Raw genomic sequence first — 18,084 nt, forward strand, 5'->3', positions numbered from 1 at the left:
TGGTTTCATGTGCAATACTCCTTTCATACCTTAACAAAAGAAGAAAGAAAATAGGGGGATCCATGGGCAGACAAGATGAGATGGCCGTAAGATGCAATTTGATAAAAGCATATGGCAAACCATCTCTAAGTAGCTCGCATAAATACTTCAAAACCAGAGGGGTCAAAACCCTTTTAGGATTTCTGTTATTAGCTAGACACCACCTAGAAAATCTCTTCCACTTGTAAATGCAAGATTTTTTAGTTGCAGAATTTCTTGCCAACTTAAATACCTGTTGCACATCCTCATGGAATGTGTACTTTAAAGGTATCAAAATAGAATCATCCAGTCTGTCAGCTGCAAATACTATAAGATGGGATGCTGGGTGAACAGATCCAGTCTGTGAAGAAGTCTGTGGTAATTGCACTTGGGCAATTCCATCAAAAGGGAGAACCAACTTTGACTGGCCCAAAGGGTGGTTATCACAATGATCTCTGGTAATTATTTCTAAATCTTTAAAATTACCTTTGGAATCACTGAGATGGGAAGAAATGCAAACAGGGACATTCCTGACCATGGGAATGACAAAGCATCTCACTCCCAAGCATGGCTGCAGGTATGCCTTTAACATAATTTTTTTCAGTTGTCTGTTTTAAAAGGAAGTGAACAGAACTACTTTTGGTGTTCCCCACATCTGGATCAAGTCTTGGAAGCTGCACATGGAGTATCCACTCTTGATGATGTATCCAGGATCTGCTTAATCTGTCTGATAGTGTTTTGCTCTGATGGAATGTACAAGGCCTGAAGAGTCAGAAAATACTGTACAGCCAGTTCCCCAGCTATCACTGCCATCCGGCAAAGAGAGTGTGACCTTGTACCCCCCCTTGCTTGTGCAGGTTCCACATCAACGTAGTGTTGTCTGTGATCACTAGAAGGGGACCCAGAGTCCATAAGTGGTGAAGAAACTTAAAGGTATGATCACTGCAAACATATATTTTACATTTATGTGCTTTGGTGTGTCCTGAGGGTACCTCAGGCCCTGCACATGAACTCCCAGGGGCACTGATCCGCACATAAAAAGAAGAGTCCATCTCAATAGATTGGGTTGGCATCTGAAGAGAGAAAGGGAGTCCTGGATTTAGAGAAAGTTGATATCCCCACCACTGGAGTTCTTGTTTGACAAATGTAATACTGGTACTTGGAAATCCAAGGGATGAAGGTTCTGAGTCCAACAATTCTTCTAGTACTGTTGAATTGTTCCCATGTTTACTCTGGCTATTGATGTCATTTGAAACATTGATGTCATAAGATCTAGAATTTTGAGGAACTCTCTTGCTTATGCCCTGTCTATTAGAGACGGAAATAAAAAAAAATGCTCTGATAAGGCCTGGTAAACAATTCATTGAGAGGGTGAAAGGAAGGACTTCTGAAGGTTCAGTTTGAAGCCCAGGTGGGATAGGAGTGATGCAGCCTTGTCTAAGGACACAACGCACCTGGATACAGAATCTGCACAAATCAGTAAGTTGCCTAAATAAGGAAGTATGTGCATGCCCAGAGTTCTGCAATAGGCAACCACTGGGGCCAGACACTTTGTAAATACTCAAGGTGCAGTAGATTGCCCAAAGGGTAATGCAGAAAACTGATAATGTAAGCCAGACACAGCAAATGTGAAACATTTCCTGAAATTGGATGCAACAGAAATATGATGATAAGCAACCTTAAGATCTAGAGTCACCAAGAAACAATGGTGTGGAAGAAATGCTAGGATGGAGTGCACAGTGAGCATCTTGAATTTAGGAACTTTTACAAATATGTTAAGAAAGGACAAACTAGGATGGGTTTCCAGGAGTTCTCTGTTTTTGGTATCAAAAATATTCTGGAGTAAAATTCTTTATCTCTGTTTATTGCAGGCACTGGTTCTATGATCCCTGGTTCTATTATGTGATGGAGCACTGGAAAGAAATAGCTCTGTCTACTCTGGTGTGTGTGGGAGATTTCCACTAGAAAGGGGAGGATTTCCTAGCCACTGTTATGTGTATCCTGCTAAGTGTATCCTCTATGAATTATTCTCAGAAACCATTTCTCTAAGACTACTGGCAATCAGGGTGCAGGGTTGAGAGAGAAAGCCTCGCGGAAAGAGGAAGAGAAGGAAAGGCAGGAGCAGGGCAGGGGTGCTCAGTGACTTGGCATAATCATTCCTTTGCAGGGGTTGATCCTTGTTTGCTTTTGAAGAATTACCTTCATGCCATTTCCTTTTAGATCCCTAACTTTTGTTTGTTTTGCCCCTTGAAGGAAGACACATTGCTTAGGGAGAACTTGGGTACATGAAACATCCCAGGTACCCCATACATTATTTTACCTATGTCATCCCTCTGTTTGAGAATCTGTGTAACTGAGGGCCCAAAAACCAATTCAGAACTTACAGGTGCATTCATAATTTCAGATTTTAAAGGATAAGAGAAGATCTAATTATGTAACCAAGCATTCTGTCAAGCACACCTCTAAATTAATGTTTCAAAACCTGAATCAAATTAGAAACAATTTAACATTTTAAAGGCTAGAATACTACAAAGTGACACCCTTTTGCCCTGAAGATCTAAAAATTGTCCCTCTTAGTAGAGGCCATCGGATTAGATGAAGCCAAGAAATTTTTAATTGACCAGGCAGCTGGAAGACCACAGCAGATTCAGCAGTCAAATGAGAAGAGACCTGTCATATCTGAGGAGACCCTACATTTTCTACGAGCCTTTTTAGGGACTGCTTGAATAATACTGGTGTCCTGCAGGCAACTTTGGAAAACATTTTCCAGGACCAGAAAGAGGGAGGTGAGGATAACCACAGAACTGGGCATCTTTTCCTCTCTAAGGTCATATACCCTGCCTAGCTCTGGGGTAGTTCCCAACTGCTTGCAAGCAAAAACATCACAAAAATCTTTCAATCATCTGAGAAAAAGCGAACACTTGCTTCCACTTAAGCTCAGTTACATCTTCTGAAGACTCACTTTGGCTGGACTCAGTGTCAACTAGGAAATCACCATTGTCTTCATCAGATTCCTCATCATTCTCTGAAATAAAAGAAAGGTTTCTAGCCAAACTAGCACTACAGCCATGTATGGAAACACAACTACCAAAATTAACATCTGCAGAACACTCTTATCCAAGATGACTACATCACAGTTATAAAGAGCTATAATTTGATTATCATTTGTATGATGAAAGTTCAGTTTCTTTTTCTTGTGAACTTCACTACTAGATAAAATATTTGGGAACAGTGTATTATGTTTGGCAGGGGCTCTCTTACCACAGACTACTCCTGCAACTAAATGGTTTGGTTCTCCCTAACCTGCACCAGGCACTAGAACAGCCATGTAGGATATGTCTAACCCATTTCACAGTGGCTGGCAAAGCGGCACTAGAGGGAGATGGGGCAAAAGATAAGTTGTCTGTGCTTTAGCAGTGGCCTTGAAAGAATTTTTTTTTCAGGTGCATCTGGATTTGATGGGGGGAGACCAGAGTTAGAATCCATCAAGTCGGGGACAAAACACCAGCTTGAATAATAAATTGATAGTGCTGGATAATGTATCACAGTAAGCACATAATGGTTCTAGTAATAAATGTGCCCCCCCACACAACTAAACTCTGGAAAACTATGATGTTATCACAAACAACAGTTTGAAATGCATAAAGAATTCCTTTACTACTGACAGAAGTAAAAGAATTTCCAGTGCACAAAGTCCAGATACCAAAGCAATCAATGTACCAAACAAGTGTTAAAATAATTAGCTCCAAACAGTTTAGTCATGTGAAATTGCCATAAAAAGTTATGCAATCACTATAACATTCAGTCTGAGTTTCCTGAACTGATGGGTTCATATCTGAGACTCAACTCTGACTCAGCCACTTCTACTAGATCATCAGATCCAAGAACTCTCAAACTCCTCCCTTTACTCATAATGCCTCACCAAACTAACATCCCTCAGATCGAGTTTGCTGCTCCTAGATATAAAAGAACAACCTTTTACAGACATTACCAAAGGGAGAAAGGAAATTGGATCTCAAACAAGGAACAGAGGTTCCTATACAACTCTTAGATAAATCCAGATCCAAAGGAAGGGGGCAGGTAGGTGGGAAGTTGTGAAGGAATGAAAATGGACAACAAAGATGGAATGTTGTGTTGAGCACATAACTTTTTTATCTGATGTTATCCTTTTAATTCATTCCTCAACTGATGGGACAAGAGTCCCCAGCTACTGTATGTTTGGTAAGCCCTCATGGAAGGATATTCCAGAGTACTGAAGAGTCAAAGGCTGCTTTGTTCCTGGTAATCAAATCTAATTTGTAATGAGTGATAAATGTGTGAGAATTAGTCCAAGTAGCAGCTGCACAAGTCATCTAAGGAAGTCCTTGACCAGAAAGCTGAAAATCAGCCACAAACTTCGTGGAATGAGCTCTATGAGGCTTGGGCCTCACCATAACAAAGCAGATATATAGTTAACTTTTTGGCCAATATAACTTTGCATACTGGTTTGCCCAATCTGTTTGTACAAAAAGAAACAAAAAATAGTCTGAAGTCTTTGGTTTTGTGAAGGTAAAAGTGAAGTTGTCTAAGCACATCCAGAAGGTGGAGCACATACTCTCACTTATTTGAAAAGTTAGGAAAGAAAACTGATAGATTAATGACTTGGTTTATGTTGGACTCAAAAGCTACCTTAGGCAAAAAAGAAGAATTTGGTTGCAAGGACACCCTGTCTTTATGAAAAAACAGGTAAGTAAGTTTAGAAGATAGGTCCTGGAGTTTGGATAACTGTCTACCGGACGTGACAGTGAAATATGATTTTTCAATTCAAAAATGTAAGTCTTGCTTTGGCTGAAGGTTCAAAGGGAGCTCATGTCAAGGCCTGAAGCATGATAGTTAAATCCCAAGGAGCAGAAGGATCCTTTAATGGGGGTCTAGGTAGAAAGGCCCTCTTGAAAAAAGGCTTTACGTAGTTTAGAAGAGGCTAAGGTAGAATTATTTTCACCCAGGTGGTAGTTAGAAATGGCAGCCAACTGAACTTTAATAGTTGAAAAGATATTCCATTCATTGAAAATTGAAGCCAAAAATTCTAGGACAGATGGCACAGATGCTGAAAAAAAGATTTAGGTCCTTGCTAAGGGCCCAGAAAACAAATATTTTCCATTTATTGTTGTAACTCTTTCTAGTAGAAGCTTTTTAAGAGGATAACAATATATGTCAGACTAGGGAGGAGAACCTGGGCTTTACATTATATTTAATTGGAATTGGAGAACCATGCAGTTAACTTACGGACTGCTATGTCTGGATGAATCATACAAATCTAGTGATACAAATGATCTGGAGTGTGATCCAGTATACAGAGCAGATGTAGGAGGTGAGGCCAGAGAAAGGATAACTAACTCTGATGAGGCCAAAAGGGGGTAATGAGAACTACTGTGCTCTTCAACTAGAATGCTTTCTATAGAAATTTGGGAATGAGAAGTAACAGTGGGTAAGCATAAAGAATACCAGAAGGCCAATTGTGGACTAGAGCATCTCTCAGTGACTCTCCCATTGGAGGGATCAGGGCAAAGAACCTGTTGCACTTTTTGTTGAAGGGAGAAAATCCCCACCACTACTTTGGCATTGAAAGACCACTCATAAGGCATCAGGATGGACTTCCTTAGTCTGTCCACAAACACTTTGGATTTCCCCAGGATGTGCACTGCTATTAGTTAGCAACCAGAAGGGACCTCCCATTGCCACACTCTCATTGCTTCTTGACATAGTGGTTAAGATCTGGTTCCTCCCTGTTTGTTGATATACCAGACCACTGACTATTGCCTGTCTGAATGGCAATTATCCTGGAGTAGAGAACATCTTGAAACTCATGCAATGCTAAGAGGATTGCTCTTATCTCCAGGACACTGACATGTAACTTGGCCTCTTCAGGGGACCACACACCTTGGACTGTCCTTTTCAAGTAGTGCCCACCCCACCCCAGTTGGGAGGCTTCCGCGGTCTCCATGGGCAGGGGGAAAAACAAATTGACTGCCTTCAGAGAGCTTGTTTGAATGAATCCACCAAAGGAGAAATCTTTTGCATGCGTGTGTGATATTGACTGAAGTGGTTAATGAATGTTAAAGAATGGACCACTGGACTGAAACTGTCAGTTGAAAAATTTCCATGTTAAACTTGGCCAGAGGGACAAGAGTGATAATCGCTGCCATGGAACCCAGGGCCTGTAAGGTTAATTGAGCAGGAAGTGAAGAACTTTGAATCACTTTCTTGACCTGGTTCCTCAGTGTCTGTATTCAAGTAGAAGGAAGAGAGGCTATCTGACTGACTGTATCCAGATGAGCACCCATAAACTCCAGACTCTGTGTTGGTGTGAGTTGTGATTTGTTGCAATTAACCGTAATTCCCAGATGAAATCAAAACTGTAGCAAGTAGTCCCTTACCTGTAGAAATTGATGCCTGGTTGGGGCAGGCAGAAGCCAGCTGTCAAGATATGGAAACAGTCAGAATCCCAGCAGTCACCAAGAAGAATCTTGAGTAAGTTCTGGATCCTCTCTGGTTTGGGGGGGGGGCACTTGAATGACTCTTTTTTCTAACAGCCTTGAGTCGATGGTTCCCTCTGACTGGGTAGATAATTGGGATTTTTTTCACACTGGTAGGGTGTCCCAGTAGAAAGGATGTGCGAGACTCAGAGCATAGAACTGGATGAGACAAGGCTGTTTTATCTGAGGGGGGCAGAGATGATCCTTTTTTAGACAAGGAGAAAGCCCTCTCCATAACCTCAAAGGCAGAATGCATAGGGGACACAGAAGTTGATGGCAAAGGGGCTTGAATTTCTTGAACCATCGGCTCCTGCAACCCCACCTAAACTCCACCCAAGCACGGAGTCAAACCAGAGCTGTCCAGAACCGAAATCCTGAGGGGGACAGATGGCTTCAAAAGCATTCAGAGTCAACTCTAACCCCCTGGACCTGGTGCCTACACTTTGGCTCCAAGAGTCTTCTGGCACAGAAAGGCTCAGAGCCTGTTGACTCAGGGATACCATCAGAGTCAAATAATGGGCCATCTTCAAATCTGATGAAGACACCCCCAGAGATCTTGGATCCAAGGGCTTTGAAACAGTGGGTTGAATCAGAGAAGGAAACACCAAAGGGGTAGTGGACAAATGATGGCTCACAGATCTGGTGGAAGTTGGAGCTGGGAGAACCCCCATCTGAATCTGCGCTCTAAGAAACTTTCTCATCATCCTATCCACACTGGCTTCTGGAAGATCTAAGAGATGATGTAGTGGATGGGGGGCCTGGTGTCTACGTGGAGACTTCTCCAAGAAAGGAGAAGGGAAGACACCAGATCCAATATGTGTAGAGGGTACGGATCTGAGAATATCCAGGTTTTGTAACAGTCAGAGTCAAGACAGATGGATCCAACTTCTTATGCATTTTAGATAGGGGCTCCAATGAAGGAGCTGATTAAGAATAACAGTTCTAAGACCTCTTATAAGACTCCTTTTCTTCGGAAGTTGAATCTGACTTACTCTTGCCAGATTTTTTGGGAGTGGTCTGAGCCCCAGCAACTGAAGAAACAAAAGCAGAAGGAAGAAGGCCTCTCAAGACCAACTTATTCCTCTCATCAGTTAATGCTCTGGAGCTAAACCCAGAGCAGATTGAACAATCCACATCCAAATGAGCAGGGCCTAGGCAATACAGGCATTCCCTGTGGACATCTGAGTTGGGAAGCTTATGCCCACACAAAATGCACTTTTTAAACTCCATGGGTTTATTACCCATGTTGTACTATAAACAAAACTAAATTAAGCTAGTTAAAAGATAAGAAATGGAAGTTAAAATGAAACTACCAACAATGGAAGACAGAAATAACCACAACATTAGAGAAAGGAGACAAGTACCAACAATGGTACTAAAAGCAAGTACTGCAAATACTGTAGCTAAAAGAAGACAGAGATTAGCTAAAAGATTATGGGTGGGAGGTAGGAAAATTAGAATTTACAATTAAAAAAACCTGAGACAAATACTCATAAACAACTGTCTATCAAAGACTCCAAAAACTCGAGAGCAAAAGGATTCATGTCTGATGTTGAATGGTGGCAAAAGAGATCCGAAGGATGTTAGGTTAGCAGGGTATTATGGGTAAATAAAGGACCTTGAGAGTTTTTGAATCCAATGATCTGGTAGAAGCAGCCAAGTCAGATCCAAGCCTTGAATCTGAACCCATCAGTTGAGGTATGAATGAAAAGGGCAGCAATCAGATCATAATGTTTAATAGCAATTTAAGCTATATTTTATTGTCAAAAGTGTGAAATCTCCACAGTTCATTCATATAACTTAATTTGTGGTAAAATCTCCATCCACTGTTAGAAAGATACAGACTAGACTCATACATATAGTAATCACTGCATAAATACAGAAGAATCCAAGTTCTGTAATATTTTCCTGCCAAAAGAAGAAAATAAAGCAGTGTAACAAAGGTAAAGTTTCTGACTACATGAGACAGTTCCTACTATCTAACAGCACACATGCACACTGCACATTTTAGAGAAATACTAAAAGTTTCCTCAGAAACAGAAAAAATAATAATTTGTCAAAAACAGAAGGCAAATAAACACTGCTACAAGCAAAAATTACTGTAAACATTGACAGAAATACAACATAAAATGAGAGGAAAGGGTTCCCCAAATGGGGCTTATCTGAGCAGTAAGCCAGAAAAGTCAGTACTGGATCCTGTGAAGAGTCAGATAACTTCCATCTTCTTTAGATGGCAGACAAAATATTAAATACTCACTTCCTGTCACAGCTGAACGTTTCCTCTCAGGATAGGCTCAGCCAAGCAGTAGTCACAGGAACAGAAAGAGAGATGTGTGAGCGTTTGAAAGCTGGCCAGTACTGGATTACTTTGGCAGATAATGTAAAATGCCACTGAGGCAGTGGGAGTGATGAACATCTTCACCTATCAAGTCAATGTAAATGCTCCTATATATCCCCAGGATAAACATCACAGTTATCTTCAGCTTGCCATATCATCAAACCTTTTCTCTTCTTTAAAACTCCTATGCCCAACAACCACTCTTCACCGATATCTGAATAGTTTTACTAGCATCTCACAGCCACATACATAGATTTTATGACACTTCCTACCGCCCACGTTTATACTTCAAATGTAAACCTTAAGGCAGCCATATATTTAATTGTCTCTGGACCTGTTTTATTCCCCACCTCTTAACTACAATATTAATATTTTCTTTTCTACCCATCTTCCACCACCTGCCCTGACTCTTTACAAGCAGAAAGAGTCTTCCAGTTGCTTTTATAGAAGCATAAGTTGATTAATAATTACTGTTAAATGTATTAACCATAGCAGACTGTTTTTGAACTTTCTCCTTTGTAACCCTTTCTAAAACATAAATAATGTATTTCTCAAAACCTCCATTTCTTTGAATTTTTAAGCACTTATCAGATTACATTGAATGTATTTGCCAACCCCAATGATACATCTCTTCAGATGTCCAATGGTCAATATCTACTAATTCATAAGTATCTTTTATACTGTAATAGCTGCTGTGACAATGTGAGGTAGAGTCAGTTATGCCAGGAGAAGTACAGCAGTGGATGTGTAACATATGCCAGCATAGCTAGCTGGAGTTTTGCAAAGAATTATATGTCATTTGTATATCAAACTGATTTGTACAGGTGCTTGTGTTGAAAATGTATTTGCAAAGCTGCTTGTGTTAAAAATGAACCAACAGTGGGTCCTGCTGGACAGAAAAGAAATACACCTGTATATCAGACTGTACTGTAACTGTTGAAATAAATATATTGTAACATAGGATACTGGAAGAGAAGAGGTTAATCTCAGTCCAGCTAAGCTTGAAAAATAGTCTGAAATTAAATTACCTGGTTTAGGTCATAAAGATTGTATCCTACATTTCTAACTGTAGCCAGAGACAAAATGTCTGTGAAAACTAGGACTAGGAATCCTACTTTATTGCCCTTATGGGTGAACTAATTGCTACTGTGGAAGGATGGAAGTTTTAAAATGATTTTACAGCTTCCAGATGCTGTAACACATCTCACATTAGCAATGCTCTATGTGTGGGAATTGTGACACACATGTGCTAGATTCTGGTTCAGTGTTAGTAAAGGGGGTAGTGTGAGAACCAAAAGTCAGATGACCAGATGTGTGTGATGTCATTCTGTAAGCCAGCACTGAAATGATGTTTTAATACTAGATGAGACAGAAGTCTCAGAGCAGTCGGTTTTGAAACCTGACAAAAAAGGATCACCCACTCACTTCTTCTTGCCTTGCTTTCGTAAGTAACCAGGGAATAGTAATTCTTTGGATCAATCATGAAAATATAGTGAAATTAGTTAAGTACTGTTATTCTTTATTTGTGTGAATCTATCCTATCCATCTGTGCTATTTTTAATATTTTCTGTAGCTGAAACTCTGGTGTTTATTGTAAATAGATATTTAGTATTTCATGTTATTTTATTATTTATTATTAACAATATTCAAACGTTTCATTGTGGCTGGTCTTTTGAAGAATATTTTAACTTTTGAGAGTACTTATATTTATTTGGTGACACCGTGGCCAATCCTGAAAGCCTCGCTACATTGTTTAAACACTATCATTTGTATTAGTATTAATTTTACTCAGTATAATTGGGTACCTTTGTAATAGCCTTAGAGTTGCTGGCTTTGGAGTGCTCTGGTGGCAATATCTACCTTATAGTCTGGGTAGAGGATGCATAGCTGGTAAATCTGCACCTGCCTTTCCCAGGTGTGTGTGTGTGCATGTTGTGTGTGTGTGTGTGTGTGTGTGTGTGTGTGTGTGTGTGTGTGTGTGTGTGTGTGTGTGTGTGTGTGTGTGTGTGTGTGTGTGTGTGTGTGTGTGTGTGTGTGTGTGTGTGTGTGTGTGAAAATCAAATCTCAAAGAGTGTGTGTCAGCTACATGGAGCAGGGACACAGAGCACTGGTTTCACAGAAAGGGTGGTGGAGGACTTGGCTTGGAACACTTGGCTGAGGCTCAACTCTACAGCTGTGGTCAGTGTGGAATCTTATTTGGGGCCTGGTGAGAGAGAGGAAAACCCAGGCCCAGAACGGGAGTGTGTTCCCTGTGTGCTTTTAAGGGAAATTGTGCTTGGTGCTGACAGCTGTATCTGGAAATACTGTGTGCATCTATCTTTGTTCCAAGTGAATGTCGCTAACTGGAGTCAGTGGTGAGTACTGAGGCTCCCTGATTACTGGCCCAGACGAGGGACATCACAGTTGCCTTTATTTCATATGAATGCTATCTAATTAGCAAATGTAAGTGTGATTGTTAATGTATATTACTTAATGTGTGTTTATGTATATTACTGAATATCTGTTTTAAAAATGTTTGTAATATGTTAGGGCTTTTCTCCTTGAGCCTCCACTGAAAATGTTTTTTTAATTAAATCCAGTCGGACAAACCCAGTAAACAAAAGTAAAATAAAATAAATAAAAGATGAAGTCGACTAACTGGTTTATCCTGCCAAGTGGTCAGTAAGAGGAATTTTTATCACATGAAAGAAACTATTGCACTGTGGAACCCACAGAAGCTCAGTAATACACACAGAATATCATAGATGTAAGCTATGTTAACAGGAACTAGGAAGTGCTGATGCCTATGGTGATCTAGGTACAAAGTGAAGCAGCTGAAGCTAAGGAGTATTGTCAAGTGGAGAAAACAACCAGTAAGCAGTAAACATAAGTTGTCACACAGTGAGTGACCTTAGGAGACTAACCAGGAAGGAAAATCTCATTCAGCTGCCTCAGAGGTGAACCAGGAGAACCAACTACACTTCTCCTGAGGACATTTACAGAAACTGCAATCACATTAAAGTACCGTTCAGTGCTAAATCTTGCACAGCCTAATACTGCTGGAGCAAGCTATTACAAAAGAAGCCCAGCAATCCTACTTTGTGGCTATATCTAAGCTAGGAACAGTAGAGCACGTAATGATCAGAAGTAACTGGAAGAATAATGCCTGCAGAATGCCCCCCCCCCCCTTCACCCCAGCAATTGTTAAAAGTCCTCAGCATTGCTTCTGCTCACATTTAACTAAATCAATAGCAGTTAATACAGATTCACTGCAAAGTGGTGATCAGAGTAAGCAGCAAAGCAGGGAAAAGAAGAGGAAGACAATAATTCAACAACAATCAAGGATAAACAGTAGAGGCTGGGGATCTCTGTGGAGAGCAGAAGTAGGGAGATCAGAAGAATGGCAGCACTGGGACTGAATTCAGTGTGATCTGCAACATTTCTAATCTTCCTTAAAAGTTTCTAAACTGCCTTCTTATTGTCTGCTTTGGAAAGGTATACATGAGTTGTTCTTGTGAAAATTAAGCCAGCATTACAAGGCCCTTTTGAAAAAGAGATACAATATTGCATTGCAGATTCAAACTGTAGTGTCATCTTTACCTTCCATGCATAACTTGGCTATCTATTTGCATTACTCATACAAATGTTTACATTTAAAGTCACGTCATGAACAGCAGAAATGGAAAGGTGATTTCATAATTACTTGGCAAAATCGAACTCTGCAAAAAAAATTCAAGAAACAATACTGTCACTGCGCAACATTTGGGTTAATAAAAAGGTTGAACAACATAGCAGAGGTAAACAGTTTCACAGCATTCCAAAGTAGCAAGCATCAAGTTTTAACTATTCTTAGTATTTGGTTTGAGAATTTTTTAAATGAGCTTAGATTTTCAGCACAACTATACTTGTAATAAACAGATGCATATCACAGCTGTTGGCTTCAAATCCTTGCCAAAAGTATGTTTTTTTAATAAATATAGGATGGATAATGCTGCAGGTATCCTGCATTCTTGCTAAATCATAGGATACTGTCCCACATTACCTGCTTATTATGTTCAGAAACTGTTTGTGCTGACTGATATGTGATATTCTAGAGGAATAAATATCATGCTGCTGAACTGCACGTTCCAGGAATTTTATTTGGAGGTATCTACATATTGATATTTATATATGGCATTCATTCGTTTAGTGGTCAAACAGTTGAATCACAACTGGTTGAAAACAATACATCACATTTGGTACAAGGTTCATTTGCTAGAGTTGAAATCAGTTGCATGTATGTAGTGATAGTATTCTTGGGCTGAATTTTGAGAAGTGGTTTAGTTAGCTTATTTTTGCAGAACATGTTGTCATTGTTTTTGATATTTTTCCTGGCCTCATAAAGTTAGTGATGTTCCTATTAGTTTGTTACAGTTAATAAACAGTGCCAGTGAATGGAACTGTGATTGCTGTTTTCTATGAGAAATCACTACTCGTGGGATTTCCAAGTTTGCGCCAGCAGTGATTCTATTGTTCTGGGAGATTTTTTCTCTTCTCTGAGTTGGAGCAATTATGGAGTTGGTACATATATAAGATTAGAGGACAGTGTGTGTTGGGGGGGCATGCCTACTCCAACATCAGGGGGTACAGAAGGACATGCACATCTGCAAAAATCACTGTTTTCTTTTTAGTTTTTGTGTTTTGTATAATTCAAAGTCAAAGTAAACACTATTGTCATTTAGAATGACACACGTGTAGCCTAAATGAAATTTCGTGCATCAGTTCAGTTCTTGAGATTACAAAGGAAAGTGAAACAACACATACAAGTAGAGGAATAAACATAACTAACAAATACAATACTACACCCAGTACAGGCAAGAAAGAGTAGAGGCATTTACCAACACTCGTATATAAAAAGAATATCCTCCCCAGAGTTAAATTAACTACCCTATTTAAAACAAAACAACTTTTAAAATGCCCAAGTTTTTTGTCTAATATTGTATTTGAGTGAGTTAAGTAATACTGACTATGGATATAATAAATAAATATTGCACTTACCTGGAATATATGTAAGTATATATTGTACAAATAAATATTGACTTATTATGTCTCCAGACCCCTGGGACTAGTGCCCAAGTTCAGAAGTCTAATCACTGTAGTGTAGAAATTGTTACTGAATCTTGTAGCCCTGCAGCAGATGCTGCAAAGTCTCCTGCCCGATGCCAGTTGCTTAAACAGTGCATGCGCAGGATGAGTGTTGTCCTGTATTATTTTAGTGGTCTTTTGGATGCTTCTTGTAGAATAAAGTTGTTGTATTGATGGAAGACTGGAACCTGTTACCTTGTCTGCAGCCTTCACCACTCTTTGTAGCGCCTTCCTTTGTCTAACTGTGCAGCTTCCAAACCACACTGTGAAGTTACAGGTGAGGATGCTCTCTATTGCACCTCTATAGAAGGTGGAGAGAATATGAAAAGGAAGCTTAGCTTTTTTCAGCCTTCTTAAAAAGTGAAGGCATTGGTGCACTTTCTTGACCAGTTGGCTGGTGTTTCCTGACCATGAGAGATCCTCTGATATGTGTGCACCCAGAAATTTCGTACTCTTAACCCTCTTCACACTCTCACCATTGATCCTGAGCACTGGGTGGTCTGTTCTCCTTTTCCTGAAGTCGATGATAATCTTTTTGGTCTTGTTTACATTCAGGTCAAAGTTGTTCCTCTCGTACCAACTGATAAGAGATGCCACCTCCTCTCTGTACGCCCTTTCACCCTCCTTTGTGATGAGCCCCACAACTGTGGTTTCATCAGCAAACTTAATGATATGGTTGGACTTGTGCTTAGCACAGCAGTTGTGGGGTCAGGATGCTGAATAACAGTGGGCTGATAACCCATCCCTGTGGAAGCCTGGTGTTAATTGTGATGCACTTTGTTGTGTTCTTACCTGAACACACACTCTGTGGTGTCTCAATCAGGAAGTCCAGGATCCAGTTACAGAGGTGTTTACTGATTCCTAAATGTGCCAGTTTTTCTATCAGCTGCATTTGTACCACTGTATTAAATGTACAGCTGAACTCTACGAACAGCATCCTGACACAATTATCTTAGCCCTCTAAATGCTCAAGGGATATGTATAGTGCTACTGATATGGTATCAGCCATGGAACGCTTAGCTCTGTATGCAAATTGCAGATGGTCAAAATCAGGAGGTAGGCATGATGAATTGTTTAGGTAAACTGTAAAAGAATTAAAGTATTTGCTGCAGTTTTAATCCAAATGTGATTCTAAGTGGAGTTTCTATCAAATATGACTTCTATTTATTTTTTAACCAACTATGATTCTAATATGCCTGTTGTCTACCAAAACAAAATAGACTCATACATGTGCATTCTGTCAAATTATACACTCAAGGAAAAGGGAATCAGCTGCAGTTTTCAGTTAAATCTTGTTTGACAACTGGATATATCGTGTGCAGTACTTCACTGTATGTACAAGATAGCTGAACAGTAGGGTAAGGGAGTTTCTTCTTTTCCCTACTGTTGTGCAAACTCAGTTGGCATACTTAGTTTAATGGAGTGGACTGCAATGGGACTTACCCACTGCAAAACATAATTGTTTTATGAATTGTTGATGACTTTTGAAGATTAGTATGGTCACTGTTATTTTTTAGTCATTTGTACTGTAAATTTTCATTGTTTGAACAAAACTAGTGTACTCATATACATCTCGCTGTCTTTGTCTGCGTATATTGAATATATAAATATATATATATATATATACATATATGTAAGGGTCTACTTCAGAAGACTGACAAACCAAAAGACTGAATCCCAAAAGACTGAAAATTCAAAATATTTAATGATGGAATTTGCCCCTTCTTCACTGTTGTGTGATCTTGGAGTTGGTATATACAGTTAGCAGGGGGTGTGAGGGCACAGCCCTCCCACATGAGGGGCGCAGGGGGGCTTTCCTCCTGCATTAAAAATGTGTTCAGTATTTTGAACTTTCTGTCTTTTGGGGTTCAGTCTTTTGGTTTGTCAGTCTTCTGAAGTAGACCCACATATACACATATATATGTGTATATGTGGATTCACTTCATAATACTGAAAGCTCAAAACATGGAAAATGAGAAAACTTCATAATATAGAAGACCAAAACACTGAAACTTCAAAACACTGAAAACTCAAAACACTGAAAACACATATTATACATATACTGAGTTTAAACAACATAAATCATATCACTTTCCACCAAGTATAAGCAGGGGGGCAAGCCCACCTGTACCCCCCACACTCCCTGCTACTTAAATATATCAACTCCAAGACTGCACTTAATGCAGTGAAGTACAATCTTGGAGTTGATATATATAAGAAGCAGGGGGTGTGGGGGGCCCACCCCCCATTACACTTGGTGGAAAGTGCTATGATTTATGTTGTTTACACTCAGTATATGTATGACATGTGTTTTCAGTGTTTTGAGTTTCAGTGTTTTGAGTTTTCAAGATTTTGAAGTTTCAGTGTTTTGAGCTTTCAGTGTTATGAAGTGAATCCGTATATAATATATATATATATATATATATATATATATATATATATATATATATATATATATATGCCTGAAACATCATAGCCTGAAAATTCAGAATCCTGAAAACTCAAAATCCTGAAAGCCCAAAATCCTGAAAGACCAAAATCCTGAAACTCAAAATCCTGAAAACACAAAATAGACATACTGATGTCATTGTGGCTTTGCTATTGTTAGCCCTGTGGTTTTAGGGTTGGTTTTATGTTAGGTTAGGCATGTATGCAATAGTGACAAATATTGGGGTCAGGTGAGTGTGCAATAGTGACGGACCTTAGGGTTAGGGTTAGGGTCAGGGTCAGTTGGTAGATATTAGTGTCTTTATAGTGACATATTAGCATTATTTGTGTTTTCAGGATTTGAGTTTCAGGATTTTGGTCTTTCAGGATTTTGGGCTTTCAGGATTTTGAGTTTTCAGGATTCTGAATTTTCAGGCTTTTGGTTTCAGGATTTTGATTTTCAGGCTTATGATGTTTCAGGCTTCTGAATGGGAACCATATATATATATATATATATATATATATATGTGTGTGTGTGTGTGTGTGTGTGTGTGTGTGCATATGTGGGTCTACTTGAGAAGACTGAGCAATTATTGAGCATTCACTCTTATAGACTGAAATTTTACATATATAGATTAGGGCTGCTGTTCAATTAAAAAAATTAATCATAATTAATCTCTCAATGAAAATTTTTAATTGCAATTAACTGTATATTGCTCAACATTTTTTCCTTCAAGCATATTAATCTAACACTTTGATATAAACTGAGAGTGAATAAAAAACAAGACAAGACCGAAAAAAAGGACATTGATGTTGTCACTTACTTTATTTTTTCAGCCACTTGCTTAAGCAGACCATTTTATTTACATCAGTTGGTTCAAGAAATGCTCATTTTTATTGACAACGTATCCAGACACCGAAAACAAGCATTCACAAGGGACAGTAGTGGCTGGCTATGCTAAATATATTCTGGCTAACTTATCCAGGACTGGGTAATTGTCCTTATGTAGCTTCCACCACTGCAATGGATCGGAGTCAAAGTCAATTTGTTTTTCAAATCTGTATCACTCAGCAACTGCTTTTTCAGAGGAGGAAAGAGGCATCAGTAGATCATCTTCAGAGTCTGATGAAAGTTCATGCATTCTCGATCTCTTTGTGGGTGGTTCTTCTTCTGGTTGATGATTATCATGCTGATCAGAATGTTCCACAAGAACTTCTAGCTCTTGCCAAACCTTGTGACGTTTGTCCTTTCACAAGCATTCAAGATTTCTGAAATGTGGGTCCACTGCAGTCGCAATTTCTAATCACAAAAGGTTGAGGTTCAGTTTGCATTGTTCTAGAGCTGTCAAAAATGCATCTTTGAGATGTATTATGCTAGCATGATCATCATCAGACACTACCATTTAGATTTCAAGGTGGCAGAGGGCTGGACGTATCATTGAGCAGGAAACATACTGCTCTCCTCCCAGTAATTCTGTAATGTAGAGACAAGGAATTGAGAACATTTAGTACCAGACACAATTTCTCCCACTCATTCTCTGTTGGTACAGTGAACCTGTGCTTGTGCTTTGGCTGAACTAGAGTTTTCAGCACAGCTTCCTTGTTGTTTAGAAGTCATTCGATTATCTGAAGAGATGAATTCCAATGTGTGGGAACATCCTAAATTAACTTCTCTTGTCACTG

At 39.4% G+C, this 18,084-nt stretch overlaps 1 protein-coding gene across 10 annotated transcripts in view; it reads right to left on the reverse strand.

Moving 5' to 3' along the window:
* The window catches only part of LOC122815864 (F-actin-monooxygenase MICAL2-like), a gene marked incomplete at its 3' end in the record, with an annotated part of 2,588,394 nt that overhangs the window by 1,970,286 nt on the left and 600,024 nt on the right, over nucleotides 1–18,084 (reverse strand).

Source organism: Protopterus annectens, chromosome 11.part0, assembly GCF_019279795.1.
Source record: "Protopterus annectens isolate FY-2018-M chromosome 11.part0, PAN1.0, whole genome shotgun sequence".
NCBI lineage: Eukaryota > Metazoa > Chordata > Ceratodontiformes > Protopteridae > Protopterus > Protopterus annectens.